Below are 22,176 nucleotides of genomic sequence, written 5' to 3' on the forward strand. Positions count from 1 at the left end.
CTCTCGTGGGCGTTTCCTCATACAATCAGAGCATGGAAGTCATCATGTCAACAATGGCTAAGCAGTAGGTCTACTCTGCTTTAAGACAAAACATTCACATCCAAACACCAAATGTTGACATCATTCGATACCTTTATAACACAAACGTCTACAAATCAACCGAGTAGCATGAGTTTTCTATGTTGGGAGACAACATGACAAAGCACTAGGTACGTTTCCACTGAGTTTCATTTTGATTGAACTGGCTACATTAGTACTGCTATCAAGGTACATGGCGATTTAGAACATTCCTGTATCGATCACATGAGACTGACAGCTCACTTTGAGGATCTAAAGGCAAGCGCTCCCCGATAGCCTTTACACTGGCAACAAATCACTAAACAGCAGTGGTGTTTGTCATTCTATCAAGAAGCAAGTTTCTGCCTGGTATCGAACCAGGGACCTTTCGCGTGTAAGGCGAACGTGATGACCACTACACTACAGAAACCTTGTTTGTCTGAATGGGCACATCTCTCGTGGGCGTTTCCTCATACAATCAGAGCATGGAAGTCATCATGTCAACAATGGCTAAGCAGTAGGTCTACTCTGCTTTAAGACAAAACATTCACATCCAAACACCAAATGTTGACATCATTCGATCCCTTTATAACACAAACGTCTACAAATCAACCGAGTAGCATGAGTTTTCTACGTTGGGAGACAACATGACAAAGCACTAGGTAAGTTTCCACTGAGTTTCATTTTGATAGAACCGGCTGCATTAGTACTGCTATCAAGGTACATGGCGATTTAAAACATTCCTGTATCGATCACATGAGACTGACAGCTCACTTTGAGGTTCTAAAGGGAAGAGCTCCCCGATAGCCTTTACACTGGCAACAAACGACTAAACAGCAGTGGTGTGTTTGTCATTCTATCAAGAAGCATGTTTCTGCCTGGTATCGAACCAGGGACCTTTTGCGTGTGAGGCGAACGTGATGACCATTACACTACAGAAACCTTGCTTGTCTCAATGGGCACATCTCTCGTGGGCGTTTCCTCATACAATCAGAGCATGGAAGTCATCATGTCAACAATGGCTAAGCAGTAGGTCTACTCTGCTTTAAGACAAAACATTCACATCCAAACACCAAATGTTGACATCATTCGATACCTTTATAACACAAACGTCTACAAATCAACCGAGTAGCATGAGTTTTCTATGTTGGGAGACAACATGACAAAGCACTAGGTACGTTTCCACTGAGTTTCATTTTGATTGAACTGGCTACATTAGTACTGCTATCAAGGTACATGGCGATTTAGAACATTCCTGTATCGATCACATGAGACTGACAGCTCACTTTGAGGATCTAAAGGCAAGCGCTCCCCGATAGCCTTTACACTGGCAACAAATCACTAAACAGCAGTGGTGTTTGTCATTCTATCAAGAAGCATGTTTCTGCCTGGTATCGAACCAGGGACCTTTCACGTGTGAGGCGAACGTGATGACCACTACACTACAGAAACCTTGCTTGTCTGAATGGGCACTTCTCTCGTGGGCGTTTCCTCATACAATCAGAGCATGGAAGTCATCATGTCAACAATGGCTAAGCAGTAGGTCTACTCTGCTTTAAGACAAAACATTCACATCCAAACACCAAATGTTGACATCATTCGATACCTTTATAACACAAACGTCTACAAATCAACCGAGTAGCATGAGTTTTCTATGTTGGGAGACAACATGACAAAGCACTAGGTACGTTTCCACTGAGTTTCATTTTGATTGAACTGGCTACATTAGTACTGCTATCAAGGTACATGGCGATTTAGAACATTCCTGTATCGATCACATGAGACCACTACACTACAAAAACCTTGTTTGTCTGAATGGGCACATCTCTCGTGGGCGTTTCCTCATACAATCAGAGCATGGAAGTCATCATGTCAACAATGGCTAAGCAGTAGGTCTACTCTGCTTTAAGACAAAACATTCACATCCAAACACCAAATGTTGACATCATTCGATACCTTTATAACACAAACGTCTACAAATCAACCGAGTAGCATGAGTTTTCTATGTTGAGAGACAACATGACAAAGCACTAGGTACGTTTCCACTGAGTTTCATGTTGATTGAACTGGCTACATTAGTACTGCTATCAAGGTACATGGCGATTTAGAACATTCCTGTATCGATCACATGAGACTGACAGCTCACTTTGAGGATCTAAAGGCAAGCGCTCCCCGATAGCCTTTACACTGGCAACAAATCACGAAACAGCAGTGGTGTTTGTCATTCTATCAAGAAGCATGTTTCTGCCTGGTATCGAACCAGGGACCTTTGGCATGTGAGGTGAACGTGATGACCACTACACTACAGAAACCTTGCTTGTCTGAATGGGCACATCTCTCGTGGGCGTTTCCTCATACAATCAGAGCATGGAAGTCATCATGTCAACAATGCCTAAGCAGTAGGTCTACTCTGCTTTAAGACAAAACATTCACATCCAAACACCAAATGTTGACATCATTCGATCCCTTTATAACACAAACGTCTACAAATCAACCGAGTAGCATGAGTTTTCTACGTTGGGAGACAACATGACAAAGCACTAGGTAAGTTTCCACTGAGTTTCATTTTGATAGAACCGGCTGCATTAGTACTGCTATCAAGGTACATGGCGATTTAAAACATTCCTGTATCGATCACATGAGACTGACAGCTCACTTTGAGGTTCTAAAGGGAAGAGCTCCCCGATAGCCTTTACACTGGCAACAAACGACTAAACAGCAGTGGTGTGTTTGTCATTCTATCAAGAAGCATGTGTCTGCCTGGTATCGAACCAGGGACCTTTCGCGTGTGAGGCGAACGTGATGACCACTACACTACAGAAACCTTGCTTGTCTCAATGGGCACATCTCTCCTGGGCGTTTCCTCATTCTATCAGAGCATGGAAGTCATCATGTCAACAATGGCTAAGCAGTAGGTCTACTCTGCTTTAAGACAAAACATTCACATCCAAACACCAAATGTTGACATCATTCGATACCTTTATAACACAAACGTCTACAAATCAACCGAGTAGCATGAATTTTCTATGTTGGGAGACAACATGACAAAGCACTAGGTAAGTTTCCACTGAGTTTCATTTTGATTGAACCGGCTGCATTAGTACTGCTATCAAGGTACATGGCGATTTAGAACATTCCTGTATCGATCACATGAGACTGACAGCTCACTTTGAGGATCTAAAGGCAAGCGCTCCCCGATAGCCTTTACACTGGCAACAAATCACGAAACAGCAGTGGTGTTTGTCATTCTATCAAGAAGCATGTTTCTGCCTGGTATCGAACCAGGGACCTTTTGCGTGTGAGGCGAACGTGATGACCACTACACTACAGAAACCTTGCTTGTCTCAATGGGCACATCTCTCGTGGGCGTTTCCTCATTCTATCAGAGCATGGAAGTCATCATGTCAACAATGGCTAAGCAGTAGGTCTACTCTGCTTTAAGACAAAACATTCACATCCAAACACCAAATGTTGACATCATTCGATACCTTTATAACACAAACGTCTACAAATCAACCGAGTAGCATGAATTTTCTATGTTGGGAGACAACATGACAAAGCACTAGGTAAGTTTCCACTGAGTTTCACTTTGATTGAACCGGCTGCATTAGTACTGCTATCAAGGTACATGGCGATTTAGAACATTCCTGTATCGATCACATGAGACTGACAGCTCACTTTGAGGATCTAAAGGCAAGCGCTCCCCGATAGCCTTTACACTGGCAACAAATCACTAAACAGCAGTGGTGTTTGTCATTCTATCAAGAAGCATGTTTCTGCCTGGTATCGAACCAGGGACCTTTCGCGTGTAAGGCGAACGTGATGACCACTACACTACAGAAACCTTGCTTGTCTGAATGGGCACATCTCTCGTGGGCGTTTCCTCATTCTATCAGAGCATGGAAGTCATCATGTCAACAATGGCTAAGCAGTAGGTCTACTCTGCTTTAAGACAAAACATTCACATCCAAACACCAAATGTTGACATCAGTCGATACCTTTATAACACAAACGTCTACAAATCAACCGAGTAGCATGAGTTTTCTATGTTGGGAGACAACATGACAAAGCACTAGGTAAGTTTCCACTGAGTTTAATTTTGATTGAACCGGCTGCATTAGTACTGCTATCAAGGTACATGGCGATTTAGAACATTCCTGTATCGATCACATGAGACTGACAGCTCACTTTGAGGATCTAAAGGGAAGAGCTCCCCGATAGCCTTTACACTGGCAACAAACCACTAAACAGCAGTGGTGTGTTTGTCATTCTATCAAGAAGCATGTTGCTGCCTGGTATCGAACCAGGGACCTTTCGCGTGTAAGGCGAACATGATGACCACTACACTACAGAAACCTTGCTTGTCTGAATGGGCACATCTCTCGTGGGCGTTTCCTCATACAATCAGAGCATGGAAGTCATCATGTCAACAATGGCTAAGCAGTAGGTCTACTCTGCTTTAAGACAAAACATTCACATCCAAACACCAAATGTTGACATCATTCGATCCCTTGATAACACAAACGTCTACAAATCAACCTAGTAGCATGAGTTTTCTACGTTGGGAGACAACATGACAAAGCACTAGGTACGTTTCCACTGAGTTTCATTTTGATTGAACTGGCTGCATTAGTACTGCTATCAAGGTACATGGCGATTTAGAACATTCCTGTATCGATCACATGAGACTGACAGCTCACTTTGAGGATCTAAAGGGAAGAGCTCCCTGATTGCCTTTACACTGGCAACAAACCACTAAACAGCAGTGGTGTGTTTGTCATTCTATCAAGAAGCATGTTTCTGCCTGGTATCGAACCAGGGACCTTTCGCGTGTAAGGCGAACGTGATGACCACTACACTACAGAAACCTTGCTTGTCGGAATGGGCACATCTCTCGTGGGCGTTTCCTCATACAATCAGAGCATGGAAGTCATCATGTCAACAATGCCTAAGCAGTAGGTCTACTCTGCTTTAAGACAAAACATTCACATCCAAACACCAAATGTTGACATCATTCGATCCCTTTATAACACAAACGTCTACAAATCAACCGAGTAGCATGAGTTTTCTACGTTGGGAGACAACATGACAAAGCACTAGGTAAGTTTCCACTGAGTTTCATTTTGATTGAACTGGCTGCATTAGTACTGCTATCAAGGTACATGGCGATTTAGAACATTCCTGTATCGATCACATGAGACTGACAGCTCACTTTGAGGATCTAAAGGCAAGCGCTCCCCAATAGCCTTTACACTGGCAACAAATCACTAAACAGCAGTGGTGTTTGTCATTCTATCAAGAAACATGTTTCTGCCTGGTATCGAACCAGGGACCTTTCGCGTGTGAGGCGAACGTGATGACCACTACACTACAGAAACCTTGCTTGTCTGAATGGCCACATCTCTCGTGGGCGTTTCCTCATACAATCAGAGCATGGAAGTCATCATGTCAACAATGGCTAAGCAGTAGGTCTACTCTGCTTTAAGACAAAACATTCACATCCAAACACCAAATGTTGACATCATTCGATCCCTTTATAACACAAACGTCTACAAATCAACCGAGTAGCATGAGTTTTCTACGTTGGGAGACAACATGACAAAGCACTACGTACGTTTCCACTGAGTTTCATTTAGTTTGAACTGATTGCATTAGTACTGCTATCAAGGTACATGGCGATTTAGAACATTCCTGTATCGATCACATGAGACTGACAGCTCACTTTGAGGATCTAAAGGGAAGAGCTCCCCGATAGCCTTTACACTGGCAACAAACCACTAAACAGCAGTGGTGTGTTTGTAATTCTATCAAGAAGCATATTTCTGCCTGGTATCGAACCAGGGACCTTTCACGTGTTAGGCAAACGTGATGACCACTACACTACAGAAACCTTGCTTGTCTGAATGGGCACATCTCTTGTGGGCATTTCCTCATACAATCAGAGCATGAAAGTCATCATGTCAACAATGGCTAAGCAGTAGGTCTACTCTGCTTTAAGACAAAACATTCACATCCAAACACCAAATGTTGACATCATTCGATCCCTTTATAACACAAACGTCTACAAATCAACCGAGTAGCATGAGTTTTCTACGTTGGGAGACAACATGACAAAGCACTACGTACGTTTCCACTGAGTTTCATTTTGTTTGAACTGATTGCATTAGTACTGCTATGAAGGTTCATGGCGATTTAGAACATTCCTGTATCGATCACATGAGACTGAGAGCTCACTTTGAGGATCTAAAGGGAAGAGCTCCCCGATAGCCTTTACACTGGCAACAAATCACTAAACAGCAGTGGTGTTTGTCATTCTATCAAGAAGCATGTTTCTGCCTGGTATCGAACCAGGGACCTTTCGCGTGTAAGGCGAACGTGATGACCACTACACTACAGAAACCTTGCTTGCCTGAATGGCCACATCTCTCGTGGGCGTTTCCTCATACAATCAGAGCATGGAAGTCATCATGTCAACAATCGCTAAGCAGTAGGTCTACTCTGCTTTAAGACAAAACATTCACATCCAAACACCAAATGTTGACATCATTCGATACCTTTATAACACAAACGTCTACAAATCAACCGAGTAGCATGAGTTTTCTATGTTGGGAGACAACATGACAAAGCACTAGGTAAGTTTCCACTGAGTTTCATTTTGATTGAACCGGCTGCATTAGTACTGCTATCAAGGTACATGGCGATTTAGAACATTCCTGTATCGATCACATGAGACTGACAGCTCACTTTGAGGTTCTAAAGGCAAGCGCTCCCCGATAGCCTTTACACTGGCAACAAATCACTAAACAGCAGTGGTGTTTGTCATTCTATCAAGAAGCAAGTTTCTGCCTGGTATCGAACCAGGGACCTTTCGCGTGTAAGGCGAACGTGATGACCACTACACTACAGAAACCTTGTTTGTCTGAATGGGCACATCTCTCGTGGGCGTTTCCTCATACAATCAGAGCATGGAAGTCATCATGTCAACAATGGCTAAGCAGTAGGTCTACTCTGCTTTAAGACAAAACATTCACATCCAAACACCAAATGTTGACATCATTCGATACCTTTATAACACAAACGTCTACAAATCAACCGAGTAGCATGAGTTTTCTATGTTGGGAGACAACATGACAAAGCACTAGGTAAGTTTCCACTGAGTTTCATTTTGATTGAACCGGCTGCATTAGTACTGCTATCAAGGTACATGGCGATTTAGAACATTCCTGTATCGATCACATGAGACTGACAGCTCACTTTGAGGTTCTAAAGGGAAGAGCTCCCTGATAGCCTTTACACTGGCAACAAACCACTAAACAGCAGTGGTGTGTTTGTCATTCTATCAAGAAGCATGTTTCTGCCTGGTATCGAACCAGGGACCTTTCGCGTGTGAGGCGAACGTGATGACCACTACACTACAGAAACCTTGCTTGTCTGAATGGGCACATCTCTCGTGGGCGTTTCCTCATACAATCAGAGCGTGGAAGTCATCATGTCAACAATGCCTAAGCAGTAGGTCTACTCTGCTTTAAGACAAAACATTCACATCCAAACACCAAATGTTGACATCATTCGATCCCTTTATAACACAAACGTCTACAAATCAACCGAGTAGCATGAGTTTTCTACGTTGGGAGACAACATGACAAAGCACTAGGTAAGTTTCCACTGAGTTTCATTTTGATAGAACCGGCTGCATTAGTACTGCTATCAAGGTACATGGCGATTTAAAACATTCCTGTATCGATCACATGAGACTGACAGCTCACTTTGAGGTTCTAAAGGGAAGAGCTCCCCGATAGCCTTTACACTGGCAACAAACGACTAAACAGCAGTGGTGTGTTTGTCATTCTATCAAGAAGCATGTTTCTGCCTGGTATCGAACCAGGGACCTTTTGCGTGTGAGGCGAACGTGATGACCATTACACTACAGAAACCTTGCTTGTCTCAATGGGCACATCTCTCGTGGGCGTTTCCTCATACAATCAGAGCATGGAAGTCATCATGTCAACAATGGCTAAGCAGTAGGTCTACTCTGCTTTAAGACAAAACATTCACATCCAAACACCAAATGTTGACATCATTCGATACCTTTATAACACAAACGTCTACAAATCAACCGAGTAGCATGAATTTTCTATGTTGGGAGACAACATGACAAAGCACTAGGTAAGTTTCCACTGAGTTTCACTTTGATTGAACCGGCTGCATTAGTACTGCTATCAAGGTACATGGCGATTTAGAACATTCCTGTATCGATCACATGAGACTGACAGCTCACTTTGAGGATCTAAAGGCAAGCGCTCCCCGATAGCCTTTACACTGGCAACAAATCACTAAACAGCAGTGGTGTTTGTCATTCTATCAAGAAGCATGTTTCTGCCTGGTATCGAACCAGGGACCTTTCGCGTGTAAGGCGAACGTGATGACCACTACACTACAGAAACCTTGCTTGTCTGAATGGGCACATCTCTCGTGGGCGTTTCCTCATTCTATCAGAGCATGGAAGTCATCATGTCAACAATGGCTAAGCAGTAGGTCTACTCTGCTTTAAGACAAAACATTCACATCCAAACACCAAATGTTGACATCAGTCGATACCTTTATAACACAAACGTCTACAAATCAACCGAGTAGCATGAGTTTTCTATGTTGGGAGACAACATGACAAAGCACTAGGTAAGTTTCCACTGAGTTTAATTTTGATTGAACCGGCTGCATTAGTACTGCTATCAAGGTACATGGCGATTTAGAACATTCCTGTATCGATCACATGAGACTGACAGCTCACTTTGAGGATCTAAAGGGAAGAGCTCCCCGATAGCCTTTACACTGGCAACAAACCACTAAACAGCAGTGGTGTGTTTGTCATTCTATCAAGAAGCATGTTGCTGCCTGGTATCGAACCAGGGACCTTTCGCGTGTAAGGCGAACATGATGACCACTACACTACAGAAACCTTGCTTGTCTGAATGGGCACATCTCTCGTGGGCGTTTCCTCATACAATCAGAGCATGGAAGTCATCATGTCAACAATGGCTAAGCAGTAGGTCTACTCTGCTTTAAGACAAAACATTCACATCCAAACACCAAATGTTGACATCATTCGATCCCTTGATAACACAAACGTCTACAAATCAACCTAGTAGCATGAGTTTTCTACGTTGGGAGACAACATGACAAAGCACTAGGTACGTTTCCACTGAGTTTCATTTTGATTGAACTGGCTGCATTAGTACTGCTATCAAGGTACATGGCGATTTAGAACATTCCTGTATCGATCACATGAGACTGACAGCTCACTTTGAGGATCTAAAGGGAAGAGCTCCCTGATTGCCTTTACACTGGCAACAAACCACTAAACAGCAGTGGTGTGTTTGTCATTCTATCAAGAAGCATGTTTCTGCCTGGTATCGAACCAGGGACCTTTCGCGTGTAAGGCGAACGTGATGACCACTACACTACAGAAACCTTGCTTGTCGGAATGGGCACATCTCTCGTGGGCGTTTCCTCATACAATCAGAGCATGGAAGTCATCATGTCAACAATGCCTAAGCAGTAGGTCTACTCTGCTTTAAGACAAAACATTCACATCCAAACACCAAATGTTGACATCATTCGATCCCTTTATAACACAAACGTCTACAAATCAACCGAGTAGCATGAGTTTTCTACGTTGGGAGACAACATGACAAAGCACTAGGTAAGTTTCCACTGAGTTTCATTTTGATTGAACTGGCTGCATTAGTACTGCTATCAAGGTACATGGCGATTTAGAACATTCCTGTATCGATCACATGAGACTGACAGCTCACTTTGAGGATCTAAAGGCAAGCGCTCCCCAATAGCCTTTACACTGGCAACAAATCACTAAACAGCAGTGGTGTTTGTCATTCTATCAAGAAACATGTTTCTGCCTGGTATCGAACCAGGGACCTTTCGCGTGTGAGGCGAACGTGATGACCACTACACTACAGAAACCTTGCTTGTCTGAATGGCCACATCTCTCGTGGGCGTTTCCTCATACAATCAGAGCATGGAAGTCATCATGTCAACAATGGCTAAGCAGTAGGTCTACTCTGCTTTAAGACAAAACATTCACATCCAAACACCAAATGTTGACATCATTCGATCCCTTTATAACACAAACGTCTACAAATCAACCGAGTAGCATGAGTTTTCTACGTTGGGAGACAACATGACAAAGCACTACGTACGTTTCCACTGAGTTTCATTTAGTTTGAACTGATTGCATTAGTACTGCTATCAAGGTACATGGCGATTTAGAACATTCCTGTATCGATCACATGAGACTGACAGCTCACTTTGAGGATCTAAAGGGAAGAGCTCCCCGATAGCCTTTACACTGGCAACAAACCACTAAACAGCAGTGGTGTGTTTGTAATTCTATCAAGAAGCATATTTCTGCCTGGTATCGAACCAGGGACCTTTCACGTGTTAGGCAAACGTGATGACCACTACACTACAGAAACCTTGCTTGTCTGAATGGGCACATCTCTTGTGGGCATTTCCTCATACAATCAGAGCATGAAAGTCATCATGTCAACAATGGCTAAGCAGTAGGTCTACTCTGCTTTAAGACAAAACATTCACATCCAAACACCAAATGTTGACATCATTCGATCCCTTTATAACACAAACGTCTACAAATCAACCGAGTAGCATGAGTTTTCTACGTTGGGAGACAACATGACAAAGCACTACGTACGTTTCCACTGAGTTTCATTTTGTTTGAACTGATTGCATTAGTACTGCTATGAAGGTTCATGGCGATTTAGAACATTCCTGTATCGATCACATGAGACTGAGAGCTCACTTTGAGGATCTAAAGGGAAGAGCTCCCCGATAGCCTTTACACTGGCAACAAATCACTAAACAGCAGTGGTGTTTGTCATTCTATCAAGAAGCATGTTTCTGCCTGGTATCGAACCAGGGACCTTTCGCGTGTAAGGCGAACGTGATGACCACTACACTACAGAAACCTTGCTTGCCTGAATGGCCACATCTCTCGTGGGCGTTTCCTCATACAATCAGAGCATGGAAGTCATCATGTCAACAATCGCTAAGCAGTAGGTCTACTCTGCTTTAAGACAAAACATTCACATCCAAACACCAAATGTTGACATCATTCGATACCTTTATAACACAAACGTCTACAAATCAACCGAGTAGCATGAGTTTTCTATGTTGGGAGACAACATGACAAAGCACTAGGTAAGTTTCCACTGAGTTTCATTTTGATTGAACCGGCTGCATTAGTACTGCTATCAAGGTACATGGCGATTTAGAACATTCCTGTATCGATCACATGAGACTGACAGCTCACTTTGAGGTTCTAAAGGCAAGCGCTCCCCGATAGCCTTTACACTGGCAACAAATCACTAAACAGCAGTGGTGTTTGTCATTCTATCAAGAAGCAAGTTTCTGCCTGGTATCGAACCAGGGACCTTTCGCGTGTAAGGCGAACGTGATGACCACTACACTACAGAAACCTTGTTTGTCTGAATGGGCACATCTCTCGTGGGCGTTTCCTCATACAATCAGAGCATGGAAGTCATCATGTCAACAATGGCTAAGCAGTAGGTCTACTCTGCTTTAAGACAAAACATTCACATCCAAACACCAAATGTTGACATCATTCGATACCTTTATAACACAAACGTCTACAAATCAACCGAGTAGCATGAGTTTTCTATGTTGGGAGACAACATGACAAAGCACTAGGTAAGTTTCCACTGAGTTTCATTTTGATTGAACCGGCTGCATTAGTACTGCTATCAAGGTACATGGCGATTTAGAACATTCCTGTATCGATCACATGAGACTGACAGCTCACTTTGAGGTTCTAAAGGGAAGAGCTCCCTGATAGCCTTTACACTGGCAACAAACCACTAAACAGCAGTGGTGTGTTTGTCATTCTATCAAGAAGCATGTTTCTGCCTGGTATCGAACCAGGGACCTTTCGCGTGTGAGGCGAACGTGATGACCACTACACTACAGAAACCTTGCTTGTCTGAATGGGCACATCTCTCGTGGGCGTTTCCTCATACAATCAGAGCGTGGAAGTCATCATGTCAACAATGCCTAAGCAGTAGGTCTACTCTGCTTTAAGACAAAACATTCACATCCAAACACCAAATGTTGACATCATTCGATCCCTTTATAACACAAACGTCTACAAATCAACCGAGTAGCATGAGTTTTCTACGTTGGGAGACAACATGACAAAGCACTAGGTAAGTTTCCACTGAGTTTCATTTTGATAGAACCGGCTGCATTAGTACTGCTATCAAGGTACATGGCGATTTAAAACATTCCTGTATCGATCACATGAGACTGACAGCTCACTTTGAGGTTCTAAAGGGAAGAGCTCCCCGATAGCCTTTACACTGGCAACAAACGACTAAACAGCAGTGGTGTGTTTGTCATTCTATCAAGAAGCATGTTTCTGCCTGGTATCGAACCAGGGACCTTTTGCGTGTGAGGCGAACGTGATGACCATTACACTACAGAAACCTTGCTTGTCTCAATGGGCACATCTCTCGTGGGCGTTTCCTCATACAATCAGAGCATGGAAGTCATCATGTCAACAATGGCTAAGCAGTAGGTCTACTCTGCTTTAAGACAAAACATTCACATCCAAACACCAAATGTTGACATCATTCGATACCTTTATAACACAAACGTCTACAAATCAACCGAGTAGCATGAGTTTTCTATGTTGGGAGACAACATGACAAAGCACTAGGTACGTTTCCACTGAGTTTCATTTTGATTGAACTGGCTACATTAGTACTGCTATCAAGGTACATGGCGATTTAGAACATTCCTGTATCGATCACATGAGACCACTACACTACAAAAACCTTGTTTGTCTGAATGGGCACATCTCTCGTGGGCGTTTCCTCATACAATCAGAGCATGGAAGTCATCATGTCAACAATGGCTAAGCAGTAGGTCTACTCTGCTTTAAGACAAAACATTCACATCCAAACACCAAATGTTGACATCATTCGATACCTTTATAACACAAACGTCTACAAATCAACCGAGTAGCATGAGTTTTCTATGTTGAGAGACAACATGACAAAGCACTAGGTACGTTTCCACTGAGTTTCATGTTGATTGAACTGGCTACATTAGTACTGCTATCAAGGTACATGGCGATTTAGAACATTCCTGTATCGATCACATGAGACTGACAGCTCACTTTGAGGATCTAAAGGCAAGCGCTCCCTGATAGCCTTTACACTGGCAACAAATCACGAAACAGCAGTGGTGTTTGTCATTCTATCAAGAAGCATGTTTCTGCCTGGTATCGAACCAGGGACCTTTGGCATGTGAGGTGAACGTGATGACCACTACACTACAGAAACCTTGCTTGTCTGAATGGGCACATCTCTCGTGGGCGTTTCCTCATACAATCAGAGCATGGAAGTCATCATGTCAACAATGCCTAAGCAGTAGGTCTACTCTGCTTTAAGACAAAACATTCACATCCAAACACCAAATGTTGACATCATTCGATCCCTTTATAACACAAACGTCTACAAATCAACCGAGTAGCATGAGTTTTCTACGTTGGGAGACAACATGACAAAGCACTACGTACGTTTCCACTGAGTTTCATTTAGTTTGAACTGATTGCATTAGTACTGCTATCAAGGTACATGGCGATTTAGAACATTCCTGTATCGATCACATGAGACTGACAGCTCACTTTGAGGATCTAAAGGGAAGAGCTCCCCGATAGCCTTTACACTGGCAACAAACCACTAAACAGCAGTGGTGTGTTTGTAATTCTATCAAGAAGCATATTTCTGCCTGGTATCGAACCAGGGACCTTTCACGTGTTAGGCAAACGTGATGACCACTACACTACAGAAACCTTGCTTGTCTGAATGGGCACATCTCTTGTGGGCATTTCCTCATACAATCAGAGCATGAAAGTCATCATGTCAACAATGGCTAAGCAGTAGGTCTACTCTGCTTTAAGACAAAACATTCACATCCAAACACCAAATGTTGACATCATTCGATCCCTTTATAACACAAACGTCTACAAATCAACCGAGTAGCATGAGTTTTCTACGTTGGGAGACAACATGACAAAGCACTACGTACGTTTCCACTGAGTTTCATTTTGTTTGAACTGATTGCATTAGTACTGCTATGAAGGTTCATGGCGATTTAGAACATTCCTGTATCGATCACATGAGACTGAGAGCTCACTTTGAGGATCTAAAGGGAAGAGCTCCCCGATAGCCTTTACACTGGCAACAAATCACTAAACAGCAGTGGTGTTTGTCATTCTATCAAGAAGCATGTTTCTGCCTGGTATCGAACCAGGGACCTTTCGCGTGTAAGGCGAACGTGATGACCACTACACTACAGAAACCTTGCTTGCCTGAATGGCCACATCTCTCGTGGGCGTTTCCTCATACAATCAGAGCATGGAAGTCATCATGTCAACAATCGCTAAGCAGTAGGTCTACTCTGCTTTAAGACAAAACATTCACATCCAAACACCAAATGTTGACATCATTCGATACCTTTATAACACAAACGTCTACAAATCAACCGAGTAGCATGAGTTTTCTATGTTGGGAGACAACATGACAAAGCACTAGGTAAGTTTCCACTGAGTTTCATTTTGATTGAACCGGCTGCATTAGTACTGCTATCAAGGTACATGGCGATTTAGAACATTCCTGTATCGATCACATGAGACTGACAGCTCACTTTGAGGTTCTAAAGGCAAGCGCTCCCCGATAGCCTTTACACTGGCAACAAATCACTAAACAGCAGTGGTGTTTGTCATTCTATCAAGAAGCAAGTTTCTGCCTGGTATCGAACCAGTGACCTTTCGCGTGTAAGGCGAACGTGATGACCACTACACTACAGAAACCTTGTTTGTCTGAATGGGCACATCTCTCGTGGGCGTTTCCTCATACAATCAGAGCATGGAAGTCATCATGTCAACAATGGCTAAGCAGTAGGTCTACTCTGCTTTAAGACAAAACATTCACATCCAAACACCAAATGTTGACATCATTCGATACCTTTATAACACAAACGTCTACAAATCAACCGAGTAGCATGAGTTTTCTATGTTGGGAGACAACATGACAAAGCACTAGGTAAGTTTCCACTGAGTTTCATTTTGATTGAACCGGCTGCATTAGTACTGCTATCAAGGTACATGGCGATTTAGAACATTCCTGTATCGATCACATGAGACTGACAGCTCACTTTGAGGTTCTAAAGGGAAGAGCTCCCTGATAGCCTTTACACTGGCAACAAACCACTAAACAGCAGTGGTGTGTTTGTCATTCTATCAAGAAGCATGTTTCTGCCTGGTATCGAACCAGGGACCTTTCGCGTGTGAGGCGAACGTGATGACCACTACACTACAGAAACCTTGCTTGTCTGAATGGGCACATCTCTCGTGGGCGTTTCCTCATACAATCAGAGCGTGGAAGTCATCATGTCAACAATGCCTAAGCAGTAGGTCTACTCTGCTTTAAGACAAAACATTCACATCCAAACACCAAATGTTGACATCATTCGATCCCTTTATAACACAAACGTCTACAAATCAACCGAGTAGCATGAGTTTTCTACGTTGGGAGACAACATGACAAAGCACTAGGTAAGTTTCCACTGAGTTTCATTTTGATAGAACCGGCTGCATTAGTACTGCTATCAAGGTACATGGCGATTTAAAACATTCCTGTATCGATCACATGAGACTGACAGCTCACTTTGAGGTTCTAAAGGGAAGAGCTCCCCGATAGCCTTTACACTGGCAACAAACGACTAAACAGCAGTGGTGTGTTTGTCATTCTATCAAGAAGCATGTTTCTGCCTGGTATCGAACCAGGGACCTTTTGCGTGTGAGGCGAACGTGATGACCATTACACTACAGAAACCTTGCTTGTCTCAATGGGCACATCTCTCGTGGGCGTTTCCTCATACAATCAGAGCATGGAAGTCATCATGTCAACAATGGCTAAGCAGTAGGTCTACTCTGCTTTAAGACAAAACATTCACATCCAAACACCAAATGTTGACATCATTCGATACCTTTATAACACAAACGTCTACAAATCAACCGAGTAGCATGAGTTTTCTATGTTGGGAGACAACATGACAAAGCACTAGGTACGTTTCCACTGAGTTTCATTTTGATTGAACTGGCTACATTAGTACTGCTATCAAGGTACATGGCGATTTAGAACATTCCTGTATCGATCACATGAGACCACTACACTACAAAAACCTTGTTTGTCTGAATGGGCACATCTCTCGTGGGCGTTTCCTCATACAATCAGAGCATGGAAGTCATCATGTCAACAATGGCTAAGCAGTAGGTCTACTCTGCTTTAAGACAAAACATTCACATCCAAACACCAAATGTTGACATCATTCGATACCTTTATAACACAAACGTCTACAAATCAACCGAGTAGCATGAGTTTTCTATGTTGAGAGACAACATGACAAAGCACTAGGTACGTTTCCACTGAGTTTCATGTTGATTGAACTGGCTACATTAGTACTGCTATCAAGGTACATGGCGATTTAGAACATTCCTGTATCGATCACATGAGACTGACAGCTCACTTTGAGGATCTAAAGGCAAGCGCTCCCTGATAGCCTTTACACTGGCAACAAATCACGAAACAGCAGTGGTGTTTGTCATTCTATCAAGAAGCATGTTTCTGCCTGGTATCGAACCAGGGACCTTTGGCATGTGAGGTGAACGTGATGACCACTACACTACAGAAACCTTGCTTGTCTGAATGGGCACATCTCTCGTGGGCGTTTCCTCATACAATCAGAGCATGGAAGTCATCATGTCAACAATGCCTAAGCAGTAGGTCTACTCTGCTTTAAGACAAAACATTCACATCCAAACACCAAATGTTGACATCATTCGATCCCTTTATAACACAAACGTCTACAAATCAACCGAGTAGCATGAGTTTTCTACGTTGGGAGACAACATGACAAAGCACTAGGTAAGTTTCCACTGAGTTTCATTTTGATAGAACCGGCTGCATTAGTACTGCTATCAAGGTACATGGCGATTTAAAACATTCCTGTATCGATCACATGAGACTGACAGCTCACTTTGAGGTTCTAAAGGGAAGAGCTCCCCGATAGCCTTTACACTGGCAACAAACGACTAAACAGCAGTGGTGTGTTTGTCATTCTATCAAGAAGCATGTGTCTGCCTGGTATGGAACCAGGGACCTTTCGCGTGTGAGGCGAACGTGATGACCACTACACTACAGAAACCTTGCTTGTCTCAATGGGCACATCTCTCGTGGGCGTTTCCTCATTCTATCAGAGCATGGAAGTCATCATGTCAACAATGGCTAAGCAGTAGGTCTACTCTGCTTTAAGACAAAACATTCACATCCAAACACCAAATGTTGACATCATTCGATACCTTTATAACACAAACGTCTACAAATCAACCGAGTAGCATGAATTTTCTATGTTGGGAGACAACATGACAAAGCACTAGGTAAGTTTCCACTGAGTTTCACTTTGATTGAACCGGCTGCATTAGTACTGCTATCAAGGTACATGGCGATTTAGAACATTCCTGTATCGATCACATGAGACTGACAGCTCACTTTGAGGATCTAAAGGCAAGCGCTCCCCGATAGCCTTTACACTGGCAACAAATCACTAAACAGCAGTGGTGTTTGTCATTCTATCAAGAAGCATGTTTCTGCCTGGTATCGAACCAGGGACCTTTCGCGTGTAAGGCGAACGTGATGACCACTACACTACAGAAACCTTGCTTGTCTGAATGGGCACATCTCTCGTGGGCGTTTCCTCATTCTATCAGAGCATGGAAGTCATCATGTCAACAATGGCTAAGCAGTAGGTCTACTCTGCTTTAAGACAAAACATTCACATCCAAACACCAAATGTTGACATCAGTCGATACCTTTATAACACAAACGTCTACAAATCAACCGAGTAGCATGAGTTTTCTATGTTGGGAGACAACATGACAAAGCACTAGGTAAGTTTCCACTGAGTTTAATTTTGATTGAACCGGCTGCATTAGTACTGCTATCAAGGTACATGGCGATTTAGAACATTCCTGTATCGATCACATGAGACTGACAGCTCACTTTGAGGATCTAAAGGGAAGAGCTCCCCGATAGCCTTTACACTGGCAACAAACCACTAAACAGCAGTGGTGTGTTTGTCATTCTATCAAGAAGCATGTTTCTGCCTGGTATCGAACCAGGGACCCTTCGCGTGTAAGGCGAACATGATGACCACTACACTACAGAAACCTTGCTTGTCTGAATGGGCACATCTCTCGTGGGCGTTTCCTCATACAATCAGAGCATGGAAGTCATCATGTCAACAATGGCTAAGCAGTAGGTCTACTCTGCTTTAAGACAAAACATTCACATCCAAACACCAAATGTTGACATCATTCGATCCCTTTATAACACAAACGTCTACAAATCAACCGAGTAGCATGAGTTTTCTACGTTGGGAGACAACATGACAAAGCACTAGGTAAGTTTCCACTGAGTTTCATTTTGATTGAACTGGCTGCATTAGTACTGCTATCAAGGTACATGGCGATTTAGAACATTCCTGTATCGATCACATGAGACTGACAGCTCACTTTGAGGATCTAAAGGCAAGCGCTCCCCAATAGCCTTTACACTGGCAACAAATCACTAAACAGCAGTGGTGTTTGTCATTCTATCAAGAAACATGTTTCTGCCTGGTATCGAACCAGGGACCTTTCGCGTGTGAGGCGAACGTGATGACCACTACACTACAGAAACCTTGCTTGTCTGAATGGCCACATCTCTCGTGGGCGTTTCCTCATACAATCAGAGCATGGAAGTCATCATGTCAACAATGGCTAAGCAGTAGGTCTACTCTGCTTTAAGACAAAACATTCACATCCAAACACCAAATGTTGACATCATTCGATCCCTTTATAACACAAACGTCTACAAATCAACCGAGTAGCATGAGTTTTCTACGTTGGGAGACAACATGACAAAGCACTACGTACGTTTCCACTGAGTTTCATTTAGTTTGAACTGATTGCATTAGTACTGCTATCAAGGTACATGGCGATTTAGAACATTCCTGTATCGATCACATGAGACTGACAGCTCACTTTGAGGATCTAAAGGGAAGAGCTCCCCGATAGCCTTTACACTGGCAACAAACCACTAAACAGCAGTGGTGTGTTTGTAATTCTATCAAGAAGCATATTTCTGCCTGGTATCGAACCAGGGACCTTTCACGTGTTAGGCAAACGTGATGACCACTACACTACAGAAACCTTGCTTGTCTGAATGGGCACATCTCTTGTGGGCATTTCCTCATACAATCAGAGCATGAAAGTCATCATGTCAACAATGGCTAAGCAGTAGGTCTACTCTGCTTTAAGACAAAACATTCACATCCAAACACCAAATGTTGACATCATTCGATCCCTTTATAACACAAACGTCTACAAATCAACCGAGTAGCATGAGTTTTCTACGTTGGGAGACAACATGACAAAGCACTACGTACGTTTCCACTGAGTTTCATTTTGTTTGAACTGATTGCATTAGTACTGCTATGAAGGTTCATGGCGATTTAGAACATTCCTGTATCGATCACATGAGACTGACAGCTCACTTTGAGGATCTAAAGGGAAGAGCTCCCCGATAGCCTTTACACTGGCAACAAATCACTAAACAGCAGTGGTGTTTGTCATTCTATCAAGAAGCATGTTTCTGCCTGGTATCGAACCAGGGACCTTTCGCGTGTAAGGCGAACGTGATGACCACTACACTACAGAAACCTTGCTTGCCTGAATGGCCACATCTCTCGTGGGCGTTTCCTCATACAATCAGAGCATGGAAGTCATCATGTCAACAATCGCTAAGCAGTAGGTCTACTCTGCTTTAAGACAAAACATTCACATCCAAACACCAAATGTTGACATCATTCGATACCTTTATAACACAAACGTCTACAAATCAACCGAGTAGCATGAGTTTTCTATGTTGGGAGACAACATGACAAAGCACTAGGTAAGTTTCCACTGAGTTTCATTTTGATTGAACCGGCTGCATTAGTACTGCTATCAAGGTACATGGCGATTTAGAACATTCCTGTATCGATCACATGAGACTGACAGCTCACTTTGAGGTTCTAAAGGGAAGAGCTCCCTGATAGCCTTTACACTGGCAACAAACCACTAAACAGCAGTGGTGTTTGTCATTCTATCAAGAAGCATGTTTCTGCCAGGTATCGAACCAGGGACCTTTCGCATGTGAGGCGAACGTGATGACCACTACACTACAGAAACCTTGCTTGTCTGAATGGGCACATCTCTCGTGGGCGTTTCCTCATACAATCAGAGCATGGAAGTCATCGTGTCAACAATGCCTAAGCAGTAGGTCTACTCTGCTTTAAGACAAAACATTCACATCCAAACACCAAATGTTGACATCATTCGATCCCTTTATAACACAAACGTCTACAAATCAACCGAGTAGCATGAGTTTTCTACGTTGGGAGACAACATGACAAAGCACTAGGTAAGTATCCACTGAGTTTCATTTTGATTGAACTGGCTGCCTTAGTACTGCTATCAAGGTACATGGCGATTTAGAACATTCCTGTATCGATCACATGAGACTGACAGCTCACTTTGAGGATCTAAAGGGAAGAGCTCCCTGATAGCCTTTACACTGGCAACAAACCACTAAACAGCAGTGGTGTTTGTCATTCTATCAAGAAGCATGTCTCTGCCTGGTATCGAACCAGGGACCTTTCGCGTGTAAGGCGAACATGATGACCACTACACTACAGAAACCTTGCTTGTCTGAATGGGCACATCTCTCGTGGGCGTTTCCTCATACAATCAGAGCATGGAAGTCATCATGTCAACAATGGCTAAGCAGTAGGTCTACTCTGCTTTAAGACAAAACATTCACATCCAAACACCAAATGTTGACATCATTCGATCCCTTGATAACACAAACGTCTACAAATCAACCTAGTAGCATGAGTTTTCTACGTTGGGAGACAACATGACAAAGCACTAGGTACGTTTCCACTGAGTTTCATTTTGATTGAACTGGCTGCATTAGTACTGCTATCAAGGTACATGGCGATTTAGAACATTCCTGTATCGATCACATGAGACTGACAGCTCACTTTGAGGATCTAAAGGGAAGAGCTCCCTGATTGCCTTTACACTGGCAACAAACCACTAAACAGCAGTGGTGTGTTTGTCATTCTATCAAGAAGCATGTTTCTGCCTGGTATCGAACCAGGGACCTTTCGCGTGTAAGGCGAACGTGATGACCACTACACTACAGAAACCTTGCTTGTCGGAATGGGCACATCTCTCGTGGGCGTTTCCTCATACAATCAGAGCATGGAAGTCATCATGTCAACAATGCCTAAGCAGTAGGTCTACTCTGCTTTAAGACAAAACATTCACATCCAAACACCAAATGTTGACATCATTCGATCCCTTTATAACACAAACGTCTACAAATCAACCGAGTAGCATGAGTTTTCTACGTTGGGAGACAACATGACAAAGCACTAGGTAAGTTTCCACTGAGTTTCATTTTGATTGAACTGGCTGCATTAGTACTGCTATCAAGGTACATGGCGATTTATAACATTCCTGTATCGATCACATGAGACTGACAGCTCACTTTGAGGATCTAAAGGCAAGCGCTCCCCGATAGCCTTTACACTGGCAACAAATCACTAAACAGCAGTGGTGTTTGTCATTCTATCAAGAGACATGTTTCTGCCTGGTATTGAACCAGGGACCTTTCGCATGTGAGGCGAACGTGATGACCACTACACTACAGAAACCTTGCTTGTCTGAATGGGCACATCTCTCGTGGGCGTTTCCTCATTCTATCAGAGCATGGAAGTCATCATGTCAACAATGGCTAAGCAGTAGGTCTACTCTGCTTTAAGACAAAACATTCACATCCAAACACCAAATGTTGACATCAGTCGATACCTTTATAACACAAACGTCTACAAATCAACCGAGTAGCATGAGTTTTC

The 22,176-nt window shown here is 43.1% G+C and overlaps 31 non-coding genes across 31 annotated transcripts; all 31 read right to left on the minus strand.

Annotated features, from left to right (window-relative positions):
* Positions 1–414: 414 nt before the first annotated feature.
* trnav-uac (transfer RNA valine (anticodon UAC)) lies at positions 415–487 on the minus strand. Its single transcript has one exon. It is a non-coding gene; the product is annotated as a tRNA-Val (tRNA).
* A 949-nt stretch (positions 488–1,436) lies between these two features.
* trnav-cac (transfer RNA valine (anticodon CAC)) lies at positions 1,437–1,509 on the minus strand. The gene has a single exon. It is a non-coding gene; the product is annotated as a tRNA-Val (tRNA).
* Positions 1,510–3,828: 2,319 nt separating this feature from the next.
* On the minus strand, positions 3,829–3,901 carry trnav-uac (transfer RNA valine (anticodon UAC)). Its single transcript has one exon. It is a non-coding gene; the product is annotated as a tRNA-Val (tRNA).
* Positions 3,902–4,340: 439 nt separating this feature from the next.
* On the minus strand, positions 4,341–4,413 carry trnav-uac (transfer RNA valine (anticodon UAC)). Its single transcript has one exon. It is a non-coding gene; the product is annotated as a tRNA-Val (tRNA).
* Positions 4,414–4,852: 439 nt separating this feature from the next.
* trnav-uac (transfer RNA valine (anticodon UAC)) lies at positions 4,853–4,925 on the minus strand. The gene has a single exon. It is a non-coding gene; the product is annotated as a tRNA-Val (tRNA).
* A 437-nt stretch (positions 4,926–5,362) lies between these two features.
* On the minus strand, positions 5,363–5,435 carry trnav-cac (transfer RNA valine (anticodon CAC)). The gene has a single exon. It is a non-coding gene; the product is annotated as a tRNA-Val (tRNA).
* Positions 5,436–5,874: 439 nt separating this feature from the next.
* On the minus strand, positions 5,875–5,947 carry trnav-aac (transfer RNA valine (anticodon AAC)). The gene has a single exon. It is a non-coding gene; the product is annotated as a tRNA-Val (tRNA).
* Positions 5,948–6,384: 437 nt separating this feature from the next.
* Positions 6,385–6,457, minus strand: trnav-uac (transfer RNA valine (anticodon UAC)). The gene has a single exon. It is a non-coding gene; the product is annotated as a tRNA-Val (tRNA).
* A 437-nt stretch (positions 6,458–6,894) lies between these two features.
* trnav-uac (transfer RNA valine (anticodon UAC)) lies at positions 6,895–6,967 on the minus strand. The gene has a single exon. It is a non-coding gene; the product is annotated as a tRNA-Val (tRNA).
* Positions 6,968–7,406: 439 nt separating this feature from the next.
* Positions 7,407–7,479, minus strand: trnav-cac (transfer RNA valine (anticodon CAC)). The gene has a single exon. It is a non-coding gene; the product is annotated as a tRNA-Val (tRNA).
* Positions 7,480–8,428: 949 nt separating this feature from the next.
* Positions 8,429–8,501, minus strand: trnav-uac (transfer RNA valine (anticodon UAC)). Its single transcript has one exon. It is a non-coding gene; the product is annotated as a tRNA-Val (tRNA).
* Positions 8,502–8,940: 439 nt separating this feature from the next.
* trnav-uac (transfer RNA valine (anticodon UAC)) lies at positions 8,941–9,013 on the minus strand. The gene has a single exon. It is a non-coding gene; the product is annotated as a tRNA-Val (tRNA).
* Positions 9,014–9,452: 439 nt separating this feature from the next.
* trnav-uac (transfer RNA valine (anticodon UAC)) lies at positions 9,453–9,525 on the minus strand. Its single transcript has one exon. It is a non-coding gene; the product is annotated as a tRNA-Val (tRNA).
* Positions 9,526–9,962: 437 nt separating this feature from the next.
* trnav-cac (transfer RNA valine (anticodon CAC)) lies at positions 9,963–10,035 on the minus strand. The gene has a single exon. It is a non-coding gene; the product is annotated as a tRNA-Val (tRNA).
* A 439-nt stretch (positions 10,036–10,474) lies between these two features.
* Positions 10,475–10,547, minus strand: trnav-aac (transfer RNA valine (anticodon AAC)). The gene has a single exon. It is a non-coding gene; the product is annotated as a tRNA-Val (tRNA).
* A 437-nt stretch (positions 10,548–10,984) lies between these two features.
* trnav-uac (transfer RNA valine (anticodon UAC)) lies at positions 10,985–11,057 on the minus strand. Its single transcript has one exon. It is a non-coding gene; the product is annotated as a tRNA-Val (tRNA).
* Positions 11,058–11,494: 437 nt separating this feature from the next.
* trnav-uac (transfer RNA valine (anticodon UAC)) lies at positions 11,495–11,567 on the minus strand. The gene has a single exon. It is a non-coding gene; the product is annotated as a tRNA-Val (tRNA).
* A 439-nt stretch (positions 11,568–12,006) lies between these two features.
* On the minus strand, positions 12,007–12,079 carry trnav-cac (transfer RNA valine (anticodon CAC)). The gene has a single exon. It is a non-coding gene; the product is annotated as a tRNA-Val (tRNA).
* A 1,811-nt stretch (positions 12,080–13,890) lies between these two features.
* Positions 13,891–13,963, minus strand: trnav-aac (transfer RNA valine (anticodon AAC)). Its single transcript has one exon. It is a non-coding gene; the product is annotated as a tRNA-Val (tRNA).
* Positions 13,964–14,400: 437 nt separating this feature from the next.
* trnav-uac (transfer RNA valine (anticodon UAC)) lies at positions 14,401–14,473 on the minus strand. Its single transcript has one exon. It is a non-coding gene; the product is annotated as a tRNA-Val (tRNA).
* Positions 14,474–14,910: 437 nt separating this feature from the next.
* On the minus strand, positions 14,911–14,983 carry trnav-uac (transfer RNA valine (anticodon UAC)). Its single transcript has one exon. It is a non-coding gene; the product is annotated as a tRNA-Val (tRNA).
* A 439-nt stretch (positions 14,984–15,422) lies between these two features.
* trnav-cac (transfer RNA valine (anticodon CAC)) lies at positions 15,423–15,495 on the minus strand. The gene has a single exon. It is a non-coding gene; the product is annotated as a tRNA-Val (tRNA).
* Positions 15,496–17,816: 2,321 nt separating this feature from the next.
* On the minus strand, positions 17,817–17,889 carry trnav-uac (transfer RNA valine (anticodon UAC)). The gene has a single exon. It is a non-coding gene; the product is annotated as a tRNA-Val (tRNA).
* A 439-nt stretch (positions 17,890–18,328) lies between these two features.
* Positions 18,329–18,401, minus strand: trnav-uac (transfer RNA valine (anticodon UAC)). Its single transcript has one exon. It is a non-coding gene; the product is annotated as a tRNA-Val (tRNA).
* A 437-nt stretch (positions 18,402–18,838) lies between these two features.
* On the minus strand, positions 18,839–18,911 carry trnav-cac (transfer RNA valine (anticodon CAC)). The gene has a single exon. It is a non-coding gene; the product is annotated as a tRNA-Val (tRNA).
* Positions 18,912–19,350: 439 nt separating this feature from the next.
* trnav-aac (transfer RNA valine (anticodon AAC)) lies at positions 19,351–19,423 on the minus strand. The gene has a single exon. It is a non-coding gene; the product is annotated as a tRNA-Val (tRNA).
* A 437-nt stretch (positions 19,424–19,860) lies between these two features.
* On the minus strand, positions 19,861–19,933 carry trnav-uac (transfer RNA valine (anticodon UAC)). Its single transcript has one exon. It is a non-coding gene; the product is annotated as a tRNA-Val (tRNA).
* Positions 19,934–20,370: 437 nt separating this feature from the next.
* trnav-cac (transfer RNA valine (anticodon CAC)) lies at positions 20,371–20,443 on the minus strand. Its single transcript has one exon. It is a non-coding gene; the product is annotated as a tRNA-Val (tRNA).
* Positions 20,444–20,880: 437 nt separating this feature from the next.
* Positions 20,881–20,953, minus strand: trnav-uac (transfer RNA valine (anticodon UAC)). Its single transcript has one exon. It is a non-coding gene; the product is annotated as a tRNA-Val (tRNA).
* Positions 20,954–21,392: 439 nt separating this feature from the next.
* Positions 21,393–21,465, minus strand: trnav-uac (transfer RNA valine (anticodon UAC)). The gene has a single exon. It is a non-coding gene; the product is annotated as a tRNA-Val (tRNA).
* A 437-nt stretch (positions 21,466–21,902) lies between these two features.
* Positions 21,903–21,975, minus strand: trnav-cac (transfer RNA valine (anticodon CAC)). The gene has a single exon. It is a non-coding gene; the product is annotated as a tRNA-Val (tRNA).
* Between the last annotated feature and the right edge of the window lie 201 nt (positions 21,976–22,176).

This window comes from Brachyhypopomus gauderio, unplaced genomic scaffold, assembly GCF_052324685.1.
Source record: "Brachyhypopomus gauderio isolate BG-103 unplaced genomic scaffold, BGAUD_0.2 sc119, whole genome shotgun sequence".
Classification (NCBI taxonomy): domain Eukaryota; kingdom Metazoa; phylum Chordata; class Actinopteri; order Gymnotiformes; family Hypopomidae; genus Brachyhypopomus; species Brachyhypopomus gauderio.